The 22,705-nt window shown below is 41.0% G+C and overlaps 1 protein-coding gene and 1 pseudogene across 1 annotated transcript in view; one reads left to right on the top strand and one right to left on the bottom strand.

The window, feature by feature from the left end:
- The window catches only part of NHS (NHS actin remodeling regulator), a 345,530-nt gene that overhangs the window by 17,251 nt on the left and 305,574 nt on the right, over window positions 1-22,705 (bottom strand). The gene's annotated exons all lie outside the window — the stretch shown is intronic.
- LOC148773231 (calcineurin B homologous protein 1 pseudogene) lies at window positions 10,859-11,438 on the top strand (annotated as a pseudogene).

Raw genomic sequence — 22,705 nt, 5'->3', positions numbered from 1 at the left:
TTATTAATTCCTAGAGGTCAGGCGCCATATTTAACTTTCCTTTCAGTTATCCATGATACCAGCAAAATGCCTCCTCATTTGTAAGAGCTCAACAAATTATTTGTGTATTTGAATGATACCAGCTCTTTGTGTCTTAACAGTGATGGGAAACCCAAATAAAGTCAGGGTCATGTTCAATATCTCAGAAGGAAGCAGACACCACAGACTCCAAGGGTACTTACCATCTTAAGGCAAATAGGTGAAAACATAGAGGAAACCACAAACAAGTCTCGGTTTCATCAGAGGCTTAGCATTGGTGTATGCAGTTCTAGTTCTTAAGCCTGTGGCAGACGTGTCTCAGAGGGTAGGAACACTCTGGGCCTAATTCTATTCTGTCTGTAAATTTTAACTGACAGGGTTGCTCATTAACTTTTAAGCAAAGCAAAAGCCATCTCCTCCTGCCCAGTTAACTTTGCTCTAGATCTTATTTAAGGACATAGTTTTGTGGAGTCTGTGGCTCCCTCATTGAAAGCGATTGTTCTGAAGATGTGGTGTTTGTGGACAGAGACTAACTGGGCTCTATCCTAAGAATCAGTCATTGGTCTCAAGTAAGACCCCGGAGTGTGCAAAATAGAGAACTCCTGGAAGCAAGAAAAAAGGAACCTGAGTGCAAAACCTACACGGAAATTGAACCCGTTTGCAAGAAACCAAACCAAAAGTGCTCATGAAAGGATTTCAAAAAATTACACAGCAGGAAGCAGCAAGGCAGAAAATATATTAGTGATATTAATAATAATAGAGTAATTTTGGTAGTTTGTCTTAAATCTCCTTACTCAGCTTTCCTGTTGAATATTTTTTCCGGGGATGAGGAGTGATTTTTATTTCTCATCTGTTTGAGAAATGCTCCCATCCCATTAAACAAGCATGATGTGACACCTGGGAATGACTAAGGATGGAACGTCCAGAGAGAGCTCTGACTGTTCAGTTCTGGCCACCATCATTAAATCGAGGTTTCCATGGGTTATACTCCACAGAAGATTCCTTCTCAGCTAATCAGCCTCACCACTCTTTTTTTAAACTGCAGTATTTGCAATATTGTATTAGTTTTCAGGTGTGCGATCTATTCCTTTGATAGTAGCTCCAGCCTCCAGCTTGCGAGGGCTGAAACTAGGTACTCTTGGGCATGTGTGTGTAAGGATTGTGTTCTTTGGTTCCACCACCTAGACACAAGCATGCAAGGCCCTGCAGATGGTCTATGTAGAGTATTTAAGTTCATAATATTCACATGGGCTGCGGTTTTATTCTCGCCATGACTTAGTAACTGCCTTAGCATGTTTTAGACCTTCCTCTTTCTTGGGTATTTGGTCAATAGAATTAAAATCATTTGGATTATTTCTGATTAGGATTTTCTATGGCGAATACAATAGTTCATATGGTGTTTCCCCTTCCTTTGCAGGCTTCCACTCTGGCCCTCCCACTAAGTTCGAGAGGCCTTAGACTCCATGTTGCACCATTTTAGAATCAGCCACCACCAGTCATCTTGTCCCTGACAAAAGATGCTTCTTTGATGCTTTTGCTGCATTTCTGTCCCTGCTGGCCCCATCAATTACAGCCTCAGACCCTTTCCCTAGCTTCCTGTGGAATTGCTTCAACAAGAGCTGGAGTTGTAACCAGTGTTCAGAACAAGAAATAACAGACATTATACTCAACAGCTGTCGAAGAAATGTCTTTCGTGAATAATGAAGGAATATTTTCCAAAACCCCAATTTCTCTTGTGGGGTGTGTGTGAGAAAAAGTTCATTTCTGCAATTTCATGATTATGAACAAGTATTTCTCCAAAAGATCTCAAGACTTTCTCCTATCTTTCTCTTACTACCAAAAGAAAAAAACAATCTACCCACAGTTTACTTTCTTTTTGGTTTTATTTTATATGCTGATGGGGGCTTGTTTTGCTTCAGAACTTTCCAAAAGACATTTGTTAAAATGCTGTGGGTATTCCAGCAGGAAATGTTTTAAAAAATTGGCTTTGGTTTGTGATCTAACCGATACCACATGGCATTTATAGCAGTCAACTTTCAGAGCTGATTTATTACTATCATGCTGTCTTAAACACGAGAAATGTTTACTAGAGAATCAATGCTGTGGCACATTTGAATACAGCAAAACTGTCCATTGCAAGCCACTCTGGGCTCCTAATGAGGTGAGGTGATCTGAGATCTTATTCACATCCTGCCCTGGGGCTTGCTGTCCTTAGACTGAGTCTGCGTTTCTGCACGGAGTATGGCCTGTCTGAGAGATAAAGGGGGACTTGCCTGCCTCAGATTTTTCTTCACTGGAGTTTGTGTATGTGTTGTACACAAACAGGAAGTGCTGTGGTCTTTCTGAAAGGCTTAAAGGTGTCCGGCATACCTTCTTCACGTATGACTCTCGCTGCTACAATTACACAGCATTCTTATTCCCTTGAGACTGTCCCAAAGTCTCCTGCTGGCTGACACTGGGCTCCTATCTTCCCAGCATGTTTAATAACATCATGTTAAACTCACACTGTGCTGCTCTCTTTCCTCTCTTCTCAACTCCAACCTTTACCAAAGTGTACAGCCATGGGGAAAACAAAAGGATGAGGTAAGTCAAAGTCCCTTTCCTGGTCTCTCCCTCATAATCAAACTCTACCAGGCAAAGCAAGGCCTTCACACTGCCCCAGCGGGCCTGAATGCAGCATCTCACATACTCAAAACTTCACACCACACTCCCAGCCAGTTGTGAAGCTGGAAAGAAGCCCACAGATGAGCTCACATCTCCATGCTGAGAACTCCTGGTGATAAACCCAAAGAAATAAATCTCTCAAGCAGAATTCTGGACAGTGGTTTGTAGGCTAAGAGGAAGATATTTAGGAATAGGTGCCTATTGAGTTCTTCTTTTAACCACTCTACACACTAATATTTATTTAAAGCACATGTACAAATATTCACACTGGGAAAAATGGCCTTATCCTTGTTATGTCTGCTTTTCCAAGTCATACGTTTATTTCTGTTCCCTGATATTGGCACCACCACTTCCTCAATTCTCCTGAGAAGCACTTTACAAGAGGCCAATATGCATATGCAAAGGCACTCAGTATCATTTCTCATCAGGAAAATTCAAGTGAAAACCACGGTGATATGCTAGGGGCTAAAATTTAAAAGATTAATAATACCAAGTGTTGGCAAAGATGTAAAGCAACTCAAACTCTCATAAATTGCTGGGGGGAATTGAAAGTGGTTGTAGCCACTTCAGAGACTAGTAGTGTCTGAACTTAAATACATGAACTTAAACAAGTGTCTACCTTTTTAAAATTTTTTTTACTTTTCAAACGTTGAGTTATAGTAGATTTACAATACTGTGTTTCAGATGTATAGCAAAGTGATCCAGTTATACACAAATACATTCTTTTTCATATGCTTTTATATCATAGGTTATTACAAGATACTGAATATAGTTTTCTGTGCTGTACAGTAAATCCTTGTCTTTTTTAAATCTATTTTATATATAAGGGTGTATATCTGTTAATCCCATACTCCTAATTTATCCCTCCCTCTGATTTTCCCTTTGGTAATCATAAGTTTGTTTTCTATGTCTGTGAATCTTGTTTCTGCTTTGTAAATAAGTGTATTTGTATTCTTTTTTAGATTCCACATATAAATGATATCATATAGCATTTGTCTTTCTCTTAGTTAGTTACTTAGTATAATAATCTCTGGGTCCATCCACGTTACTGCAAATGACAGCATCTCACTTTTTAACAGCTGAGTAATATTCCATCATTCCATTTTGTATGTGTACATGTGTATGCATACCATATCTTTATCCATTCCTCTGTTGATGGACATTGAGGTTGTGTTCCATGTCTTGGCTATTGTGAACAGTGCTGCTATAAACATTGGGGTACACGCATCTTTGGGAATTAGAGTTTTCTTCATATATATGCCCAGGAGCGGGACTGCTCGATCATATGGTAGCTGTTTTTAGTTTTGTAAGGAACCTCCATACTGTCCTCCATAGTGGGCTGAAGCAATGTACATTCCCACCAACACTGTAGGAGGGTTCCCTTTTTTCCATACCCTCTCTGGTGTTTATTTGCAGACTGTGTCTACCTTTTGATTCTCTCTTAAGTATGTGGAAGTGAGAAATATGAGTATCCACAAAAAGCCTTCCACAGAGATATGTATAATAGGTTTTTTCATAAAAGGCCCCCCCCCAAAACCCCTAACTAGAAATAGCTACCAACAGCAGTATGGATAAACAAGTTGTGGAGTACTGTATTCATACCATGAAATACTACACAGCTTCCCTGGTGGCTCAGAGGTTAAAGCGTCTGCCTCCAATGTGGGAGACCCGGGTTTGATCCCTGGGTCGGGAAGATCCCTTGAAGAAGGAAACAGTAACCCACTCCAGTATTCTTGCCTGGAGAATCCCATGGACGGAGAAGCCTGGTAGGCTACAGTCCATGGGGTCACAAAGAGTCGGACACGACTGAGAGACGGAACAGAACGGAATGAACAAGAGCATGCTATTGACACGCGTAATATTGACCTCCAAAAAAGCATGTGGAGTGAAAGAAGCCAGATGCAAAAGAGAACCTGCTCACTCACTTTTGAATCACATACCATTGATAGATTGATAGCCAGTTTGTGTATGAGATCCGCTCCTAGTGAGCAGAGCTTGAATGGCAGTGGCAATGGCAGTGGTGCATTTTTCACCCTCAGAGAGGCTTCCTGAAAGACCCTGTGGAACCACAAAGAATCGGTCTCCTTTTGATCTCAGCTAGAACGGAACAAAAATTCTCAGCGTGATGGAATGCAAAATGACGTTGTGTATTTCAAAGTTCAAAACACTTTGTTTAATGCAGTCCTATTAATGAAGTAATTTAAATGTACAGAGCACAATAAAATTATATTTTGAGGCCTATGTGGAAAGTATTCTCGTGGATGGAAAAGAAGGCTATGGGGAGACTGGGGGGAGGGGGGGAGCACACTTCCCACAGCTGCTCTGTTGTTTATTCACAGTAAGTGCTCTGGCCTGTCCAGAAGAGCACAAAACAAGGCTCACTGGACCACAATCACTGTGATGTTGCTGCCAGTGAGTACCTTCTTCCTCCCTGGTGGCGAGCTTTGCCAATTAGTGGGGTCACTGCCCAGGGCCATTTAGCATCAATCCTCAAAGGTCGCTGGCACCAAATAAAGACATGAGTGGGGGAGAAGCAGGCCAGGCTTTGAAGTGCTGCAAACAGCACAAATAACTTCCCCAGCTAATAGAAGCTGGCAGCATGAGTCCCAGCACAGCCCTGAGGTGTGGGGAGGTTCCACCCTCACCCACTGCGCCCGGCCTTCAGCTGTGGGCTCCAAGGCTGAGGCTGAGCCGGGGGCTGCAGTCGCCTCAGCCCTGGGGACTGAAGAGCTTTTGTGCATCTGGTCTCCTGCTGAGGGACACGTGCCCTGCCCCTTGTGACTCAGGCAAAAGCTGGGTAGGGTCGTACTTGACTTTACCACCTTCCCCCCCCCCCGCCTTTTTTTTCTTTTTTAAAAAAAACTGTCTGGCCACACCATGTGGCATGCAGAATCGAGTTGCTTGGGCAGGGATCAAACCCATGCCCGCTCTGCAGTGGAAGCGGGGTATCTTAACCACTGGACCACCAGGGAAGTTCCTCCTTTTTTTTAATTGGCTCTTTTCAAATTCCAGCTCTATGAATGTTATCACATGCATGGATTCCTGTAATCCTAGGACACTTGGGATTCAGAATATTTCCATCATCCCAGCAAAGTCCCCCCACTCCTACCCCTGGCAACCACTCATCTGTCGTCCATTACTATGGTTTTGTCTTTCTGAAAGTGTCATATAAATGTGTCATACCTTTTGAGACTGGCTTCTTTCACTCACCCATTATGCCTTTGAGATCCAGCCAAGTTATTGTATTATCAGCAATTTGTTCCTTTTTATTGTGAGTAGTGTTAATATCTTATTGTCTGCTTATCCTTTGAGCAATGAAATGTCTCAGGCATGCAAGAGAATGTCAACCTGAGAATGTTCTGTAATGATGTGTGCAAACAAGTAATTTTATTGGCTGTTCCACAGCCAGGGTAATGTTTTACAAAGAAAGAAACTAAAGTCTGCAACAGGGAATTTTCTTTGTTACTCACAATATTTAATATAAACCAGACTCACTGGCTAATGCTCTCCTTAGCTATCGTGTAGCTCTCAAGCTGTGTCTGTCAGTTCCAAGCCTATCCGTCTATACACTGCGCTGGTGCTGCCAGGACTCTGCAAACATTTCTGCTTCAGCAGCTCCCTCTTAGCTTTTGCCCTCAGAGTGTCAGCTGCTTTCTGCAGTTACTGTCTCCGTGTCACCTGAGTTCCCATTTGCCATGCCCGTCTTATAATACCTTCTTCTCTTTTAAAATAACTGTGTGCTTTCTGTTTTCCTGACCGGACCTTGACTGATAAGGCGCCTAGCATTGGCCCCTGGCTTGCTGATGTCTGAGGCCTCTGAAGTGCTTGCTACTTCCGGTTCCCCAGTCAAAGGAGGAAAACATGAACAAGTGTGATGTTCCATGGGATGTCAAGATTTTAATGCTCTCTGCCGTTTGTGGCGGAGAGCAGGGGAGCCGACATAGTGTCAACTGCTTCTAATGGCCCTTGAAAATGGGTATAGAGGGAAAACACTATTTGCTGGGGCCACTCCACATGCTAGGTGCTGTGCGAACATGCTCCGAGAAAAATACCGTATTGGAATAGCAGCTACAAAGTCACAAACTACTTACAGCCAGTTTCCCAGATCTGCTGTGAAGACCAAACGGGTGAGTGAAGAGGAGACAGTGAGAGGCATCACCATTCCTCCAGTCTTAGATTTGAAACTCAAGCCAGGCTTTTCTCTCCCTGGGATACTATGAAGGAAGCTCTAGAAATGGAGGAAATTCATCCCGTACATGCACAGCCTCGTATCTTCATAAAGCACTGCTCTTTGTGATCATGTTATTTCTATGCCCAGAGCCCTTCAATGATTTCCCTTGCCTATGGAATAGATTCAAACTTTTTAGTCCGACACGCAAGATCTTTCAGGATCTGGTCTGTTCAAGCACTGCAGCCGAACCAAACTTTCAAAATTCATGTATATGCACTCCATTTTCACCTGCCTCCGTGTGCTCGTCCTTGTGGTTTCCTCAGCCTGTAATCCTTTTCAAAATTCCATCCCATCCTTCAAGGTCTTCTCCAATGCTCCTTTACTGTGAAGTTTAATCCTAACAATTGACTCCATTCTAACACCCTGCACCAGTTAGGTATTAACACCTGACATTCAATACCATGTAATTTCCTCTAGCAGTCAGGTACTTTCGATGGCAGAGATTATGTCTCATTCAGTTTTGTATCCTCCTAGTACTTACTTCAAAGTGAAGGGATAAATAAGAGGCTACAGCAGGGGAGAGGGCATTCCAAGTGGCAACATTGCTTTGAGAGTGCAGGATATTTTCTAGAGAAGCACATGGAGTTTGGTTTGGCTGAGGTCTAGGGTCTGCATGAAGGATCTGTGGGAAATCCATCTGGAAAGGTAGGTTAGGACCAGATTGTACAGAGGCTGGAGAGCAGCTGGATTAAGGATTTGAAATGATTTCTTTAGGCAGAATGGAGGAATAGAAGGCTTAGGTTTAGGAAAGAATTTGTATGTCAAAGGTTCTCATACCAAAGCTAGAAATTTTTCTTAACTGGTTTAAAGGAGCAAACTAGATGAGATAAAGGGAAATACCTAAGCTGAAGCAAGACAGACTTGACTTCGACGGACAGTACTTTTTTGAGACAGGTCATAAAACAACAGAATATTTCTGAGAAAGATTGCAAAACTATGAAGATATTTTGTAAAAGCAAAACAAGACTTGTCTAGGACACTGTGGTATGTGTAATTCTTTTATAGAAAAGGAAAGGCGAGGTAGCATTTCTTAGTCCCAACTCTTACAAAACAGTATAATACTGAAATCCCCAATGTGAATGCATGAAGAAAGGGAAGGAAGGGAGACACTGGATAAGAGAAGACAGAGCTGGGGATGGGGGAGAGGGTGAAGCAGTGTGTACCTCTTCATCACCAGGGCAGGTAAATAGTATTGAAACACCCCTCCTACCAACTCTAGTCTTTAATCTCTCATGGCTCAAAACTCGCTGCCTTCTGATAAGGCTGATTTTTTTCTTCTTGATTAAAAAAGGAAAAATAAATATGGCCATTATTTATAGCTTTGGACTATGGCCAAAGGGGCGTGGATCAGAATTTGAATGATGTCCTCCGTTTACTTTTGAATAAGCCTGTTGGAATGCCCCCTGTCTTTCAAATGCACCCCCTTAGTAAGAAGAAAAGTAGGATTTGACAGATTCTTATTTTAATATCCCTGGATGTGACAATGTGGTAAGTAAGGAAACTACTATTAGGCTGCTGCTGCTAAGTCACTTCAGTCGTGTCCGACTCTGTGTGACCCCACAGACGGAAGCCCACCTATTAGGCTATGAAATGACAAAGAATCTCTGACATTCTTTCCTGGTTCATTGTAGCAAGTCTGACAAAGAATATTACTGTGAACATGATTGGAATAAGTTAACTGTCAACCCTGATGATAAGGATTTAGGTCTCATTGTTTCTCTGGAACCTGATCAACCTCTGCCATCTCATAGCAAGCATCTCCATCCCATACCACAGAGCCCATTTGACATCATGCCCTGCATCTCTGGGGAGGCTTGAAGAGGGATACTTGGTGAGACTGCTGGAGCCTCTTCCCACATTTGCAGAAGAGTGACTCCCATGCCTGTCTATCTAGACAGCAGAATCTAAGCAGGAACTTAGACTCCAAGAGTCCTGGAGACTTGACTGCAGGCCAAACGCAGCAATAGACTGTTCAGCTCAAGTGCTGACTCTGATCAGCTGGGGTGGCGGGGACTATGTGGGGAAGAGTGTTGTAACCTTCTTGGGAATGCCTGCCTTAGGTTTGTATAGGGAAAGAACATGTGAATATTCCAAGTATGTGCAGATCTGAGCCTGGACCAGGGGTCTTGACTGATGAGAACAGATAAGCATTCAGCAAGGGATCAGAGTGAACTGCTCTGACAAACTGACTCCACACTCTGAAATGGGAATCTATGCCATGATGGTACATTAGGAGCCAAAGTGTCATATACCATGGCAAGTTCTCATCATCTGAGAGTAGATTTTTGTGGCCATCTAAATTTTGCTATTTAAAGTGAATAAACTATGTACTAAGCATTTCCTGGTTGAACTTACCTTTTCCTGAAGCCATATATGTATCATAGGCATTGGGGTGTAGGTGAAATATCTATGGCTAAGAGTATACATTTTGAAATCATTTTAAACTTAACAGGGAAGTCATCAAGAAATAGAGTACATATAATCCTTATCTAGGCTTTCCTAATGTTAACATCTCACATAACCATAGTACACTTATTGAAACCAGGAAATGAACATTGATAAATACTATTAGCTAATATAGTAACCTTGTTTGGATTCTATCAGTTTTCCCAATAATGTCATTTCTCTGGTCCAGGATTCAGTCCAGGATCTCGCATTGGGTTTAGTTGTCAAATCTCCTTAGTCTCCTTCAGTTTGTGATAGTCCCTCAGTCTTTGCCTTCCGTGACCTTAATATTTTTGAGGAGTACTGGCCAGTTATTTTCTAGAATGTCCTTCAAGTTGGAGTTGTCTGATATTGTCTTGTGATTATATTGAAGTTACTAATTTTTGGCAAGAACCCCACAGAAGTGTTATCTGAGTGCTTCCTGTCAGGGGGTTCATGCATAGGCATGCCTTTTTACTGCTGATGTTAACTTTCATCCCTGGGATAAGATTGTGTCTGCCAGATATTTGCAGCTCAAGTTACTATTTTCTCTTTGTAATCAACAAGTATCTTGTGGGGAGAAACTTTGAAACTATGCAAGTATCCTGTTTCTCAACATAATAACCCAACTATTTTAGCATCCAGTGATTATTGCCTGTAAAAAATGTTGCTGTCATATTTGGCTAAATGGTGATTTAAAACTCCTTCCATCACTATTTCTACATTTATTAGTTAGAATTCTTCTGTAAGGAACAGCTACTCACCCCAATGTATTTAATTACTTATCCCAGTTTACCTATATCAGTATAGACTCCTGGATATTTCTTTTATGCTGTGTCTTATAATCTATTACTATCATTATTTTACTGTCCAAGATTTGGCCTTTGGGAGCTCCTTCAAGTTGGTTCCTGTGCCCTTTTCACATGGCATTATTATTATTTTAGTACTTTCTTGCTTTCTGGCCTCTCAAGATATTCCAGGCTTGTATTCTGTTTTCCCTGGCCCAGTCCTGGAAAGGAGTCCTGGTTTCTTTTATTACAGAGTGGTATTTAGAAGCAAGTTCTAGGTGCTAGATATGCTTAAATGTTACCAGAGTGTCATTGCTTTTAAGGCACTCGCAGATGACAGAGCTAGGAAGTGCGTTTGAATACTCATAAATGCATATGTGCACATATTTTGAGCCTAACTACCTGCATATGTATGTGTGTGTATGTGTGTGAAAATACATGTATGAATTTATACTGGTACTTCAGATTCTAATCTAACACCAAGGGATTCATTCTTGATGTCCCTCTTTTCTTATTTGGAACTCCTTTCTCCAAAGGTGACAGACTCTAATTATCTATAAAGTATTTGTTCAGTCCTAGTATACACAAAAAGTAGTTTCAGAATTCCTAACTCGTTCTCTTGTAAAGAAAAAATTCACCAACTAAAGTACAATATTTGTGTACAGCTCCCTTTGTCTTTAGTCTACACTGTTTCTTCAGGTGCAGGGCCTCCCCGAGGAGCTCTCATGTGCAAATGGGGTCTCGGGCTTCCACGTCACTGTGGAGGGAAGAGCTTGAGGAGGATTAAGATGGAGACCTGCTTCTCCCACAATCAAATCATCTACCTCTACAGCCAGCTCACCAGCCTGGACAAAGGTGAGAATGGGACCCTAAGCTGGGAAGATTTCCAGTGGATTCCAGAACTTGTGATCAAGTCACTGGGGGACTGGCTCATCAGTGCCTTCTTTCAAGAGGGGAAAGATCAGGCAGGTTTTCCGTGGCTTCATAAAATCTTTGGCTCGTTTCTGAAGAGAGTGCAAAGTGTAAAGATAAGAATGGACCAGAACCACTTAACAGCTGAAGCAACAAACTGTACTTTGCTTTTCGACTATGGTTTGGATAAAAATGACAAAATCTTCCACAATGAGCTATTCCAGGTTCTTCGCATGATGGCTGGAGTGAATGTCACAGATGAGCAGCTGGGTGGCATCACAGACAGGACTATTCAGGAGGCTGATCTAGAGAGGGATGGTGCCATATCTTTTGAAGAATTTGTTGAGGCTCTGGAGAAGGCGGACGTCAAGCAGAAAGTGAGCATCTCGTTTCTTGAGTAAAAGGTCAAGACCAGACCGTTCCCTGCTCTCTAGTATCTAAGAACTGGACGTGAGAGTCCTCCTGTCTCCCAGTCCTCCCTCTCCCTATTATCTATCCAGGATACTAGAGCTTTTGTGTGGCAACCTCCCTTTGGTATACACAGTGCATTACAGAACAGCACAGCCAGTTCATTTCTGTTCAGTATCTGTTCACCAGTTCCGCATTTATAGATATCACCCCACCCCCAGTTATTCTGCTGAATGCTACACATCCATCTAGTCTGCGAAGAAACTGAGAGAGCGACTCAAGCCAAGAAGCAGCCAGGCGAGCTCTGTTATTGATACAGACCATAGCCACCCCATTGTCCCTCCTCAGCATACAACTTCAGCCTTTTCCATGTGGCCTTTGCTTCCTGTTTCTCTGTCACCCAGTCATCCATTGTCTTGATCTTTCAGTCTGCATGCCCTCTGTCATGCCTCCAAATCTCCTCTCTTAAATATATGTCTAACTTGACAGGGTGCTTCTGTGGCCTGGCAGTTTTTATTTTCCTTTGCTCAAAAATGAGGCTCTGGGATGTTGTCTCCCCAGGAGCATTCTGGGAACAAACACTTGTCTCAGAAGAATGTGACCATCTGTATGTGCCTTGCACTCTGCTCTGTCATCAAAGGGCTGCTGGAGGGAGACGTTCTTCTTGAGAGGTGTCGAGCCAAGTCTTCCAGGTGGCTTGACCTCTGGCCTCTGATTCTGCACACGAAGGGTGGCTACTCTGTGGGTACCCATTAGTACAGTGTTGTTTCTTCAGAAAATAGCCACATGCCTGCTGGTCTGCTCAGCTTTGGGGCACTGTCACAAGCAGAGGAGCCGCCCTGACAGTCTGCCTGGGACTCTCCGAACAAGAGAGCCTCTTGTGTTCCCACCTCTACAGCATGCTTTATACAACTTGGTACTGCATGCCCTGGACTGTTTTTCACTGCACGTTTCCAAGTGGAAAGAGTTATGGAGAGGCCTAATTCATCCTGTCCAAGGGATTTCAAGATTGTCCTTAGTATCCTCAAGGTTTTTGCACTTGGCAAATAATTACGTCAGAAGCCACAGTCAGCTCCCAGTAGAGGTCCAGAGCACTGGCTATATTGTCACATTAGCTGTCAGCTTACACTGGCTTCCTACCTCCACTGGTAATCACTTAGAATCAAGGAGTCTGGCAGTGGTGGCACAACCCGAAATAGCACTGTAGACCTTTCAGTGAGCCAGGAGTCAGAGCAGCTTCTTTGCCAAAGTCAGCTTAGTTTAGACCTCACCACAAAAGGCCGTTGCCATTCTAACACCTAAATCTGTTTGTTCACATATCTGCCTGTGGTAGATTTTCTCCTTATCACCAAATTCAGACTTAAATTGAAGAAACTAGGGAAAACCATGAGACCATTCAGGTATGACCTAAATCAAATCCCTTACGATTATACAGTGGAACTGAGAAATAGATTCAAGGGTTTAGATCTGATAGACAGAGTGCCTGAAGAAGTATGGACAGAGGTTCGGGATATTGTACAGTAGGCAGTGACCAAGACTATCCCTAAGAAAAAGAAATACAAAAAGGCAAAATGGTTGTCTAAGGAGGCCTTACAAATAGCTGAGAAAAGATGAGAAGTGAAAAGCAAACAAGAAAAGGAAAGATATGCCCATTTGAATGCAGAGTTCCAAAGAATAGCAAGGAGAGATAAGAAAGCCTTCCTCAGTGATCAGTGCAAAGAAATAGAGGGAAACAATAGAAAGGGAAAGACTAGGGATCTTGTCAAGAAAAATAGAGATACCAAGGGAACATTTCATGCTCCCTTGAACATGAAAGATGGGCACAATAAAGGACAGAAATGGTATGGACCTAACAGAAGCAGAAGACATTAAGAAGAGGTGGCAAGAATACACAGAAGAACTATACAAAAAAGGTCTTCATGACCCAGATAACCACGATGGTGTGAACACTCACCTAGAGACAGATATCCTGGAATGTGAAGTCAAGTGGGCCTTAAGAAGCATCACTACGAACAAAGCTAGTGGAGGTGATGGAATTCCAGTTGAGCTATTTCAAATCCTGAAAGATGATGCTGTGAAAGTGCTGCACTCAATATGCCAGCAAATTTGGAAAACTCAGCAGTGGCCCCAGGACTGGAAAAGGTCAGTTTTCTTTCCAATCCCAAAGAAAGCTAATGTCAAATAATGTTCAAACTACTGCACAATTGTACTCATCTCACACGCCAACAAAGTAATGCTCAAAATCCTCCAAACCAGGCTTCAACAGTACATGAACTGTGAACTTCCAGATGTTCAAGCTGGATTTCGAAAAGGCAGAGGAACCAGAGATCAAATTGCCAACATTCGTTGGATCATCGAAAAAGCAAGAGAGTTCCAGAAAAACATCTACTTCTGCTTTATTGACTATGCCAAAGCCTTTGACTGTGTGAATCACCACAGACTGGAAAATACTTCAAGAGATGGGAATACCAGACCACCTTACCTGCCTCCTGAGAAATCTGTATGCAGGTCAAGAAGCAACAGTTAGAACTGCATATGAAACAATGGACTGGTTCCAAATCAGAAAAGGAGTACGTCAAGGCTGTATATTGTCACCCTGCTTATTTAACTTCTATGAAGAGTACATCATGCGAAATGCCGAGCTGGATGAAGCACAAGCTGGAATCAAGATTGCTGGGAGAAATATCAATAACCTCAGATATGCAGATGACACCACCTTTATGGCAGAAAGCAAAGAACTAAAGAGCCTCTTGATGGAGGTGAAAGAGGAGAGTGAAAAAGCTGGCTTAAAACTTAACATTCAGAAAACTAAGATCATGGCATCTGGTCCCATCACTTCATGGCAAATAGATGGGGAAACAATGGAAACAGTGAGAGACTTTATTTTCTTGGGTTTCAAAATCACTGCAGATGGTGACTACAGCCATGAAATTAAAAGACACTTACTACTTGGAAGTGAGACAGCATATTAAAAAGCAGAGACATTTCTTTCCCAACAAAGGTCCATCTAGTCAAAGCTGTGGTTTTTCCAGTAGTCATGTATGGATGTGAGGGTTGGACTATAAAGAAGGCTGAGCACTGAAGAATTGATGCTTTTGAACTGTGGTGTTGGAGAAGACTCTTGAGAGTCCCTTGGACTGCAAGGAGATCCAACCAGTCCATCCTAAAGGAAATCAGTCCTGAATATTCATTGGAAGGACTGATGCTGAGGCTGAAACTCTAATACTTTGGCCACCTGATGCGAAGAACTGACTTTTTGGAAAAGACCCTGATGCTGGGAAAGATCGAAGATGGGAGGAGAAGGGGACGACAGAGGACGAGATGGTTGGATGGCATCACCAACTCGATGGACATGAGTTTGAGCAAGCTCTGGGAGTTGGTGATGGACAGGGAAGCCTGGCATGCTGCAGTCCATGGGATCTCAAAGAGTTGGACACGATTGAGTTACTGAACTGAACTGAACTGGTAGATTTTCTCTGACTCATTGTGTGCTTCCTTGCTTGGGAAGAAGCAATTCTTTAGAAAAGGAATGGCCAAAAGAACACCACCGCAAAGGGCAAGGAAAGGAATGGGGGACAGAGGAGTGGCTGGGCGAGATCGCTCAAGTACAAACAAATGAGGAATTCTGTATGATGTATCATTCTGGCTTTCTGATGAAGTGATATAACACAGGAATTGTTTACAAGGGGAGAACTGTCTGATAAGCATCTATTCAGCACCTCAGAAGCTCTTTGACTTGAATTTTTAAAGTTCCTAAGTTTATGGCTTTGCCATCTTTCAGCAGTAATAGCATACTGTTTAAATCCTTGGCCGTGCCTTACTCTTCCATTTAAAATTATATTCATCAGTCCATCAGTAAATATTTGTGATTAAGACAAAACAACAAAATAAACATAGGTCTTCCCAAAGTTACTTAGGTTAGCTATTTTCTTCCCCATCTCCTTCAGTGTGGTTATGATACTCATTCGTAATATAGTCAGGTTTACTTATTGACTGTTTTCCATTTTGACTTCTCTTTACATTCAGGCTGATGTTATTTATTTATCAGGTTGGGTATGTGATACACTGGGGCTTCCCAGGTGGCAATAGTGGTAAAGAATCCGCCTGCCAATGGAGGAAACATAAGAGACACGGGTTTGATCCCTGGGTTGGGAAGATCCCCTGGAGGAGGGCATGGCAACCCACTCCAGGATTCTCGCCTGGAGAACTCCCTGGACAGAGGAGCCTGGCAAGCTATGGTCCATAAGGGCACAAAGTGTCAGACATGACTGAAGCAACTTAGCACTCATGCATGCGTGTGAAAGATTACTTGGGTTCTAAGAGTTAGAACTTCCCAAAATATACTCAAAGGCATGCTCCCTTGACCCTGCTACCTCCTTCCCATCCCCCACGCTTTCTACCCCATTCCTACCCACGCCCTGTTGGTAAACCAGTCTCATTCGTTTCTGGTTTCTCTCTCCTGTATAGTCAGTTTTGCCATAACTCTTGTTTTGAAAAAGCAAGTTTGTCCCAGCATGACTGCTATCTTGGAGAACAATCTGAGCTTAGCATGAATTTTGTGTTTGTTTATGCATGCTCTCGTGCATGAGAAGCTCTAGGTGAACGCAGGAACCTACCCAGCTGACCTGAACTGTGGAAAACACAAAACGCACATACCTCAATCATTTCTGAGCCCCCTTGGTTCACCCTTTGTCTTAGCAGTCATGCCCGTCGGCAGCTGGTACTGCAGCCTGCCTTCCGATTTTGGGCACCCCTGCGTCTCCCCCTTCTCCTGATGCCCACGCCCCAAGCACACTTTTGGGCCTTTTCTAGGGACAGTGACATATTTATTGTATTATGCATTTCTTAACCATTTTGCATGTGTAAACCTGTGCTACTTTTATTAGGTTCCTATCTTTGTGTATGTGTGTGGGACAGAAATGTTTTGAGTGTTGTGCTCTGTTTTCTCCATAAACCTTTTGATTTTTATTGTGCAGTTCTGCATAATGTGAAGATTTATAAGGATGGCTATGTTGTGCTATAGCAGAATTGACTATTTCTTTTACACAAATAAGTGGATACCTTCATATTTTCTTATATATCCTTCTTTGTAACATGAAGGGTGGCATACTGTAGACACTCTTTTGGGCTTTGCCTTTGTCCCTTAAGAGTATGTCCTGGAAAGCACGCCTTATTAGCTCCTAAAAATATTTTTTATGGCTGCATAGTACTTCATTAAGTGGATGTCCTGTAGTGGCTTCCATCACTACATGTACAGAACCACAGAAAAAGGGCTAATATCATTAATGAATAAATACCTCTTAAATATATCTGTTTATAGGCACCTGGGTTGTTTCCAGTATCTCGTAACTGTAAACAACACTGCAATGAACAACCTTTTTGTATTATTGGAGGTGAAGGTTTAGCAAGATTTTTAGGGCAGAAAGTAAGTGCATATGTGGTTGTGTTCAGTTCAGTCACTCAGTCGTGTCCGACTCTTTGCGACCCCACGAATCACAGCACGCCAGGCCTCCCTGTCCTAGAGATCGCCAAATTCCCTTCCAGATAGGCTGTCCAAAAAGTTTGCATTTCCACCAACAATATTTGTGAGTACCTGTTTTCTCCAGAGTTGCACCAATGGAATAGAGTATGTTGTCGTATTGTTTAAATTTTCCTAATCTAATAGGTGATAAATGGTATCTGTATTGTTTGTATTTCTCTAATTATGAGTTTGAACAATTTCCCCTAAGTTTAATAAACGTTTTCATGTTTTCTTCTGGATTGTCTGTTCAAGGCTTTCCCCCCACATTTCTACCAGATTTTTGCTCCTTTCTCTGTCCCTCATTTTGAAGAGATATTTATCTATAGTGATATCAGTCCTTTTTCCCTATGGTATACGTTGCACATATATTCTCCCAGTTTATGGTTATCGTTTGACTTTGTTTATGGTGTCTCAGCATGCAAAAACGTTGATGTTAAAATTTATCAGTATTCTCTTTTATTGCCTCTGTTCTCAGGGTTACAGAGCCATTTCCTAGACCAGGGGCAAAGAATAATTCACCCCTACTCTGTAGTAGTGCTTGTATGGTTGCATTTTTTATGTTTGGGTCTCTGATCCCTTTGGAGTTCAATCTTGTATAAGGTGTGAAATATAACTCTAATTAAATGGTTCTCAACCAGGGGCAATGTAACAGTGTCTGGAGACATTTCAGGTTGTCAAAATTAGGGGAAGGAGTGCTCCTGACATCTAATATATAGAGGCCAAGGATGCTTCTAAACATCCTACAGTGCATAGGCTAGCTCCCACAAGCAAAAAATGATCTGACTCAAAATGTCAGTAGTGTCGAGGTTGAGAAATTCTGATAAAATATTTTTTCTTCAACAAGTGGCTACCCAGTTGTTCCAGCATCATTTAAAAAAAAATAACAACTCTCTATCTTTTTGCCTCAATGTTTAGTGATACTACCTCTATCAGATATTTTCATATATACTTGGGTCCATCTCTGGAATTTGTATTCTATTCTACTGGTATATGTGTGCTAGTATCACACTGTTGTAATTCAGTGTATTTAGGCTTTAAAGATATTTTAATAACTGTTAGGGCTAGTCTGCCCTTATAGGTATCTTTTTTCAGGGTTTTACTGGCTATTCTTTTTTTTTTAATGTAAGAGACTATTTTTAATTGAATGAGTCTTTAAATTCTATATTGCTTTGCAATTTTCAGAAGTTTCACATACACAATTTCATATAACCCTGTAATAACCTATGTTACCCCTCCCTTCTTCCCTCTCCCTATGGTAACCACTGGTTTGATCTCTCTCTCTGATTCTGCTTCTTTTTTTGTTTTACTCGCTAGTTTGTTGCTTTTTAGTTTCCACATGTAGGTGATTATCATACAGTATTTGTCTTTCTCTGATTTATTTAATTTAGCATAGTGCCTTCCAAATGCATCCATGCTGCTGCAAATGGCAAAATTTTGTTTTCGTGGCTGAGTACTATTCCATTATATACCCACACGCACCATATCTTCTTTATCTATTCATCTGTTGATGACACTTAGGTTGCTTCCATATCTTGGTGATTGTAAATAATGCTGCTATGAACACTGGGGTGTTTGTACATTTCTGAATTAGTGTTTTGGGGTTGTTGTTTTTTTTCCAGATATATGCCCAGGAGGGGAATTGCTGGGTCATATGATAGTTCTACTTCTAGTTTTTAGAGAAATCACCACACTGTTTTCCACAGTGGCTGCACCAGTTTACATTCCCACCAAGTATTCAAGGGTTCCTTTTTTCCAGAGCCTCCCTTGCATTTATTATTTATAATAAATAATATTTTTGATTATGGTATTCTGATGTATATGAGGTGATATCTCATTGTGGTTTTCATTTCCATTTCTCTAATAATTAGTGATGTTGAGCATCTTTTCATGTGCCTGTTGGCCATCTGCATTTCCTTTTGGAAAAATGTCTATTCAAGTCTTCTGCCCATTTGTTAACCAGGTTGTTTGGTTTTTTGATGTTGAGTTGTTTCAGCTGTTTATTTTTAACTGGAGGATAACTGCTTTACAATATTGTGTTGGTTTCTGCCATACTGTATGAGCCATTTACATTTCTTCTATAGGATCCCTTCAATGGCCATATCATTTGCAAATATCTTCTCTCATTCAGTAGGTTATCTTTTCATCTCGATGCTTTCCTTTGATGTATAAAAGCTTTTAAGTTTAATTAGGTCCCATTTGTTTATTTTAGCTTATGTTTCCTTTGCTTTAGGAGGTGGATCCAAAAGTATATTGCTGTGATTTATGTCAAAAAGAGTGTTCTATGTTTTCCTCGAGGAGTTTTATAGTATATGGTCTTACATTTAGGACTTGAATCCATTTTGAATCTATTTTGTATATGGTGTTAGAGAATTCTTTTACATGTAGCTGTCTAGGTTTCTCAGCACCACCCTTTAAAGAGACCACCTTTTCTCCATTCTTGCCTCCTTTGTTGTAGATTCACTGATTTTAAGTGTATGGGTTTATTTCTGGGTTATCTATTCTGTTTTGTTGATCTATGTGCCAGTACTTGGTGCCAGTACCATATTGTTTTGATGACTACAGCCTTGTAGTATAGGCTGAAGACTGGGAGCATGATTCTTCCAGCTCTGTTTTTCTTTCTCAAGAATCATGTTAACAATATTCTTCCAGTCTAAGAACATGGTATACTTTCCATCTGTTTGTATTGTCTTCGGTTTATTTCATTAACGTTTTACAGTTTTCCAAGTACAGGTCTTTTACCTCCTTAGGTGGGTTTATTACTAGTTGTTTTTTTCTTTTTGATGCAATGATAAGTGGGATTGTTTCCTTAATTTCTCTTTCTGATAGTTTATATTATGATACAAGTGCAACAGATTTCTGTATTTTAATTTTGTACCAAATTCATTGATGAGCTCTAGTACTTTTCTGGTGGCATCTTTAGGATTTTCTATGAATAGTATCATGTCATCTGCAAAAAGTGAGTTTTACTTCCTTTCCAATTAGGATTCCTTTTGTTCCTTTTTCTTGTCTGATTGCTGTGGGTAGGACTTCAAAACTATGTTGAATAAAAGTGGCAAGAGTGGCCATCCTTGCCTTGTTCCTTATCTTAGAGGAAGTGCTTTCAGCTTTTCACCATTAGGCATGATGTTAGTTGTGGGTTTGTCATGTATGACCTTTATTTAGTGGAGTTATGTTACCACTATGTCCACCTTCTGGATTTTTTTTTTATCATAAATGGATGTTGAACTTTATCAGAAGATTTTTCCACATCTGTTGGGGTGCTCATATGGTTTTTATTGTTATATTTGTTAATGTAGTGTGTCACATTGTTTGATTTGTGGATATTGAAAAATCCTTGCATCCCTGGGATATATCTCACTTGATCATGGTGTACGAGCCTTTTAATGTATTGTTGGATTTGTGTTGTTAACATTTTGTTGAGGATTTTTGCATCTATGTTCGTCAGTGGTGTTGGTCTGTAATTTTCTTTTCTCGTGATAACTCTGTCTGGTTCTGGTATTGTGGTGACACTAGCCTCATAGAATGAGTTGAGAAGTGTTCCTTCCTCTGCAATTTTTTGGAATATTTTGAGAAGGATAGGTCTTAACTTTTCTCTAAATGGTGAATTCACCCGTGAAGTCATCTAGCCCTGGACTTTTTTTTTGCGGGGGAGGGGGGTGAGTTTTAAAATTACTGGTTCAATTTCATTACTGGAAATTGCTCTGTTCATATTTTCTATTCCTTCCTGGTTCAGTCTTGGGAGAGTGTACCTTTCTAAGGGTTTGTCCATGTGTCTTCTAGGTTGTCCATTTTATTGGCATATAGTTGTCTGTAGTAGTCTTTTAGTGGTTTAGTCGTTAAGTTGTGTCCGATTCCTGCTACTCTATGGACTGTAGCCTGCCAGCCTCCTCTGTCCATGGGATTTTCCAGGCAAGAATACTGGAGTGGGTTGCCATTTCCTTCTCCAGGGGATCTTTCCAACTCAGGAATCAAAGCTGGGTCTCCTGTATTATAGGCAGATTCTTTACCGACTGAGCTACAAGGGAAGCCCTAGTAGTCTCTTATCCTTTTTATTTCTGTGGTATATCTATTTTATTTATTTCAATTGGAGTATAATTGCTTTACAGTGTTGTATTAGTTTCCACTGTACAACTATGTGAATGAGCTATATGTATACACATATCTCCTTCCTCTTGAGCCTCCCTCCCACCTTCTAGGTCATCACAGAGCACCAAATTGAGCTCCCTGTGTTACACAGCAGCTTCCCACTAGTTATCTATTTTACACGTGGTAGTGTATATGCTATCCTCTCAATTCATCTTGTGTCCACAAATCCATTCTCTCTGTATTCCTGTCCTGCAGATAGGTTCATCAGTACCATTTCTCTAGAGTCCATATATATGCGTTAACATACAATATTTGTTTTACTCTTTTTGACTTACTTACTCTGTATCACAGACTCTAGGTTCATCCACATCTCTACAAATGACCCAGGTTTGCTCCTTTTTAGGGGTAATACTCCATTGTATATATGAACCATATCTTCATCCATTTATTTGTCAATGAACATTTAGGTTGCTTCTATGTCCTGGCTATTGCAAATAGTGTTGCAGTGAACATTGGGGTACATGTGTCTTTTCGAATTATGGTTTTCTCAGGGTATATGCCCAGTAGTGGGAATTCTGGGTCATATGGTAGTTTTGTTTTTAGTTTTTTAAGGAGCCTCCATACTGCTCTCCAGAGTGGTTGTATCAATTTATATTCCCACCAACAGTGCAAGTGGGTTCCCTTTTCTCCACATGCTCTCCAGCATCGTTTGTATAATTTTTTGATGATGGCCATTCTGACCAGTGTGAGGTGATACCTCATTGTAGCTTTGATTTGCATTTCTCTAATAAAGAGCAATGTTGAGCATCTTTTCATGTGTTTATTAGCCATCTGTACATCTTCTTTGGAGAAATGGCTATTTAAGTCTTTCACCCATTTTTTGATTGGGTTGTTTGTTGTTTTGATATTGAGCTTCATGAGCTGCTTATATATTTTGGAGATGTATTTTGTCAGTTGCTTTGTTTGCAAATATTTTCTGCCATTCTGAGGGTTGTTTTTTCATCTTATGTAGAGTCTCCTTTGCTGTGCAAAAGCTCTTAAGTTTAATTAGGTTCCATTTATTTATTTTTATTTTCATTATTCTAGGAGGTGGGTCAAAAAGGATCTTGCTGAAATTTATGTCAAAGAGTGTTTTGCCTATGTTTTAAGAGTTTTATAATGTTTGTTTTTTAATCCATTTTGAGTTTATTTTTGTGTATTGTGTTAGGAAGTGTTCTAATTTCATTCTTTTACATGTAGCTGTCTAGTTTTCCCAGCGCTACTTATAGAAGAGGCTGTCTTTTCTCCATTGTGTATTCTTGCCTCCTTTGCCAAAGATAAGGTGACCATAGGTGCATGGGTTTAACTCTGAGCTTTCTGTCCTGATTCACTGATGTATATTTCTGTTTTTTTGCCAGCACCATACTGTCTTGATGACTCTAGCTTTGTGGTACCATCTAAAGTCAGGGAGCTTGATTCCTCCAGCTCCACTCTCCTTTCTCAAGATTCCTTTGGCATCTTCTGTGTTTCCAAACAGATTGTACAAGTTTTTTGTTATAGTTCTGTGAAAAATGCCATTGGTGATTTGAAAGGGATCGCACTGACTTTGTAGATTGCTTTGGGTAGTATAGTCATTTCACAATATTGATTCTTTCTATCCTAGAACATGGTATA

Source organism: Moschus berezovskii, chromosome X, assembly GCF_049115385.1.
Source record: "Moschus berezovskii isolate FMDL1 chromosome X, NW_MosBer_1.0, whole genome shotgun sequence".
Classification (NCBI taxonomy): Eukaryota; Metazoa; Chordata; class Mammalia; order Artiodactyla; family Moschidae; genus Moschus; species Moschus berezovskii.
This window is presented reverse-complemented; position numbering and strand designations above follow the sequence as displayed.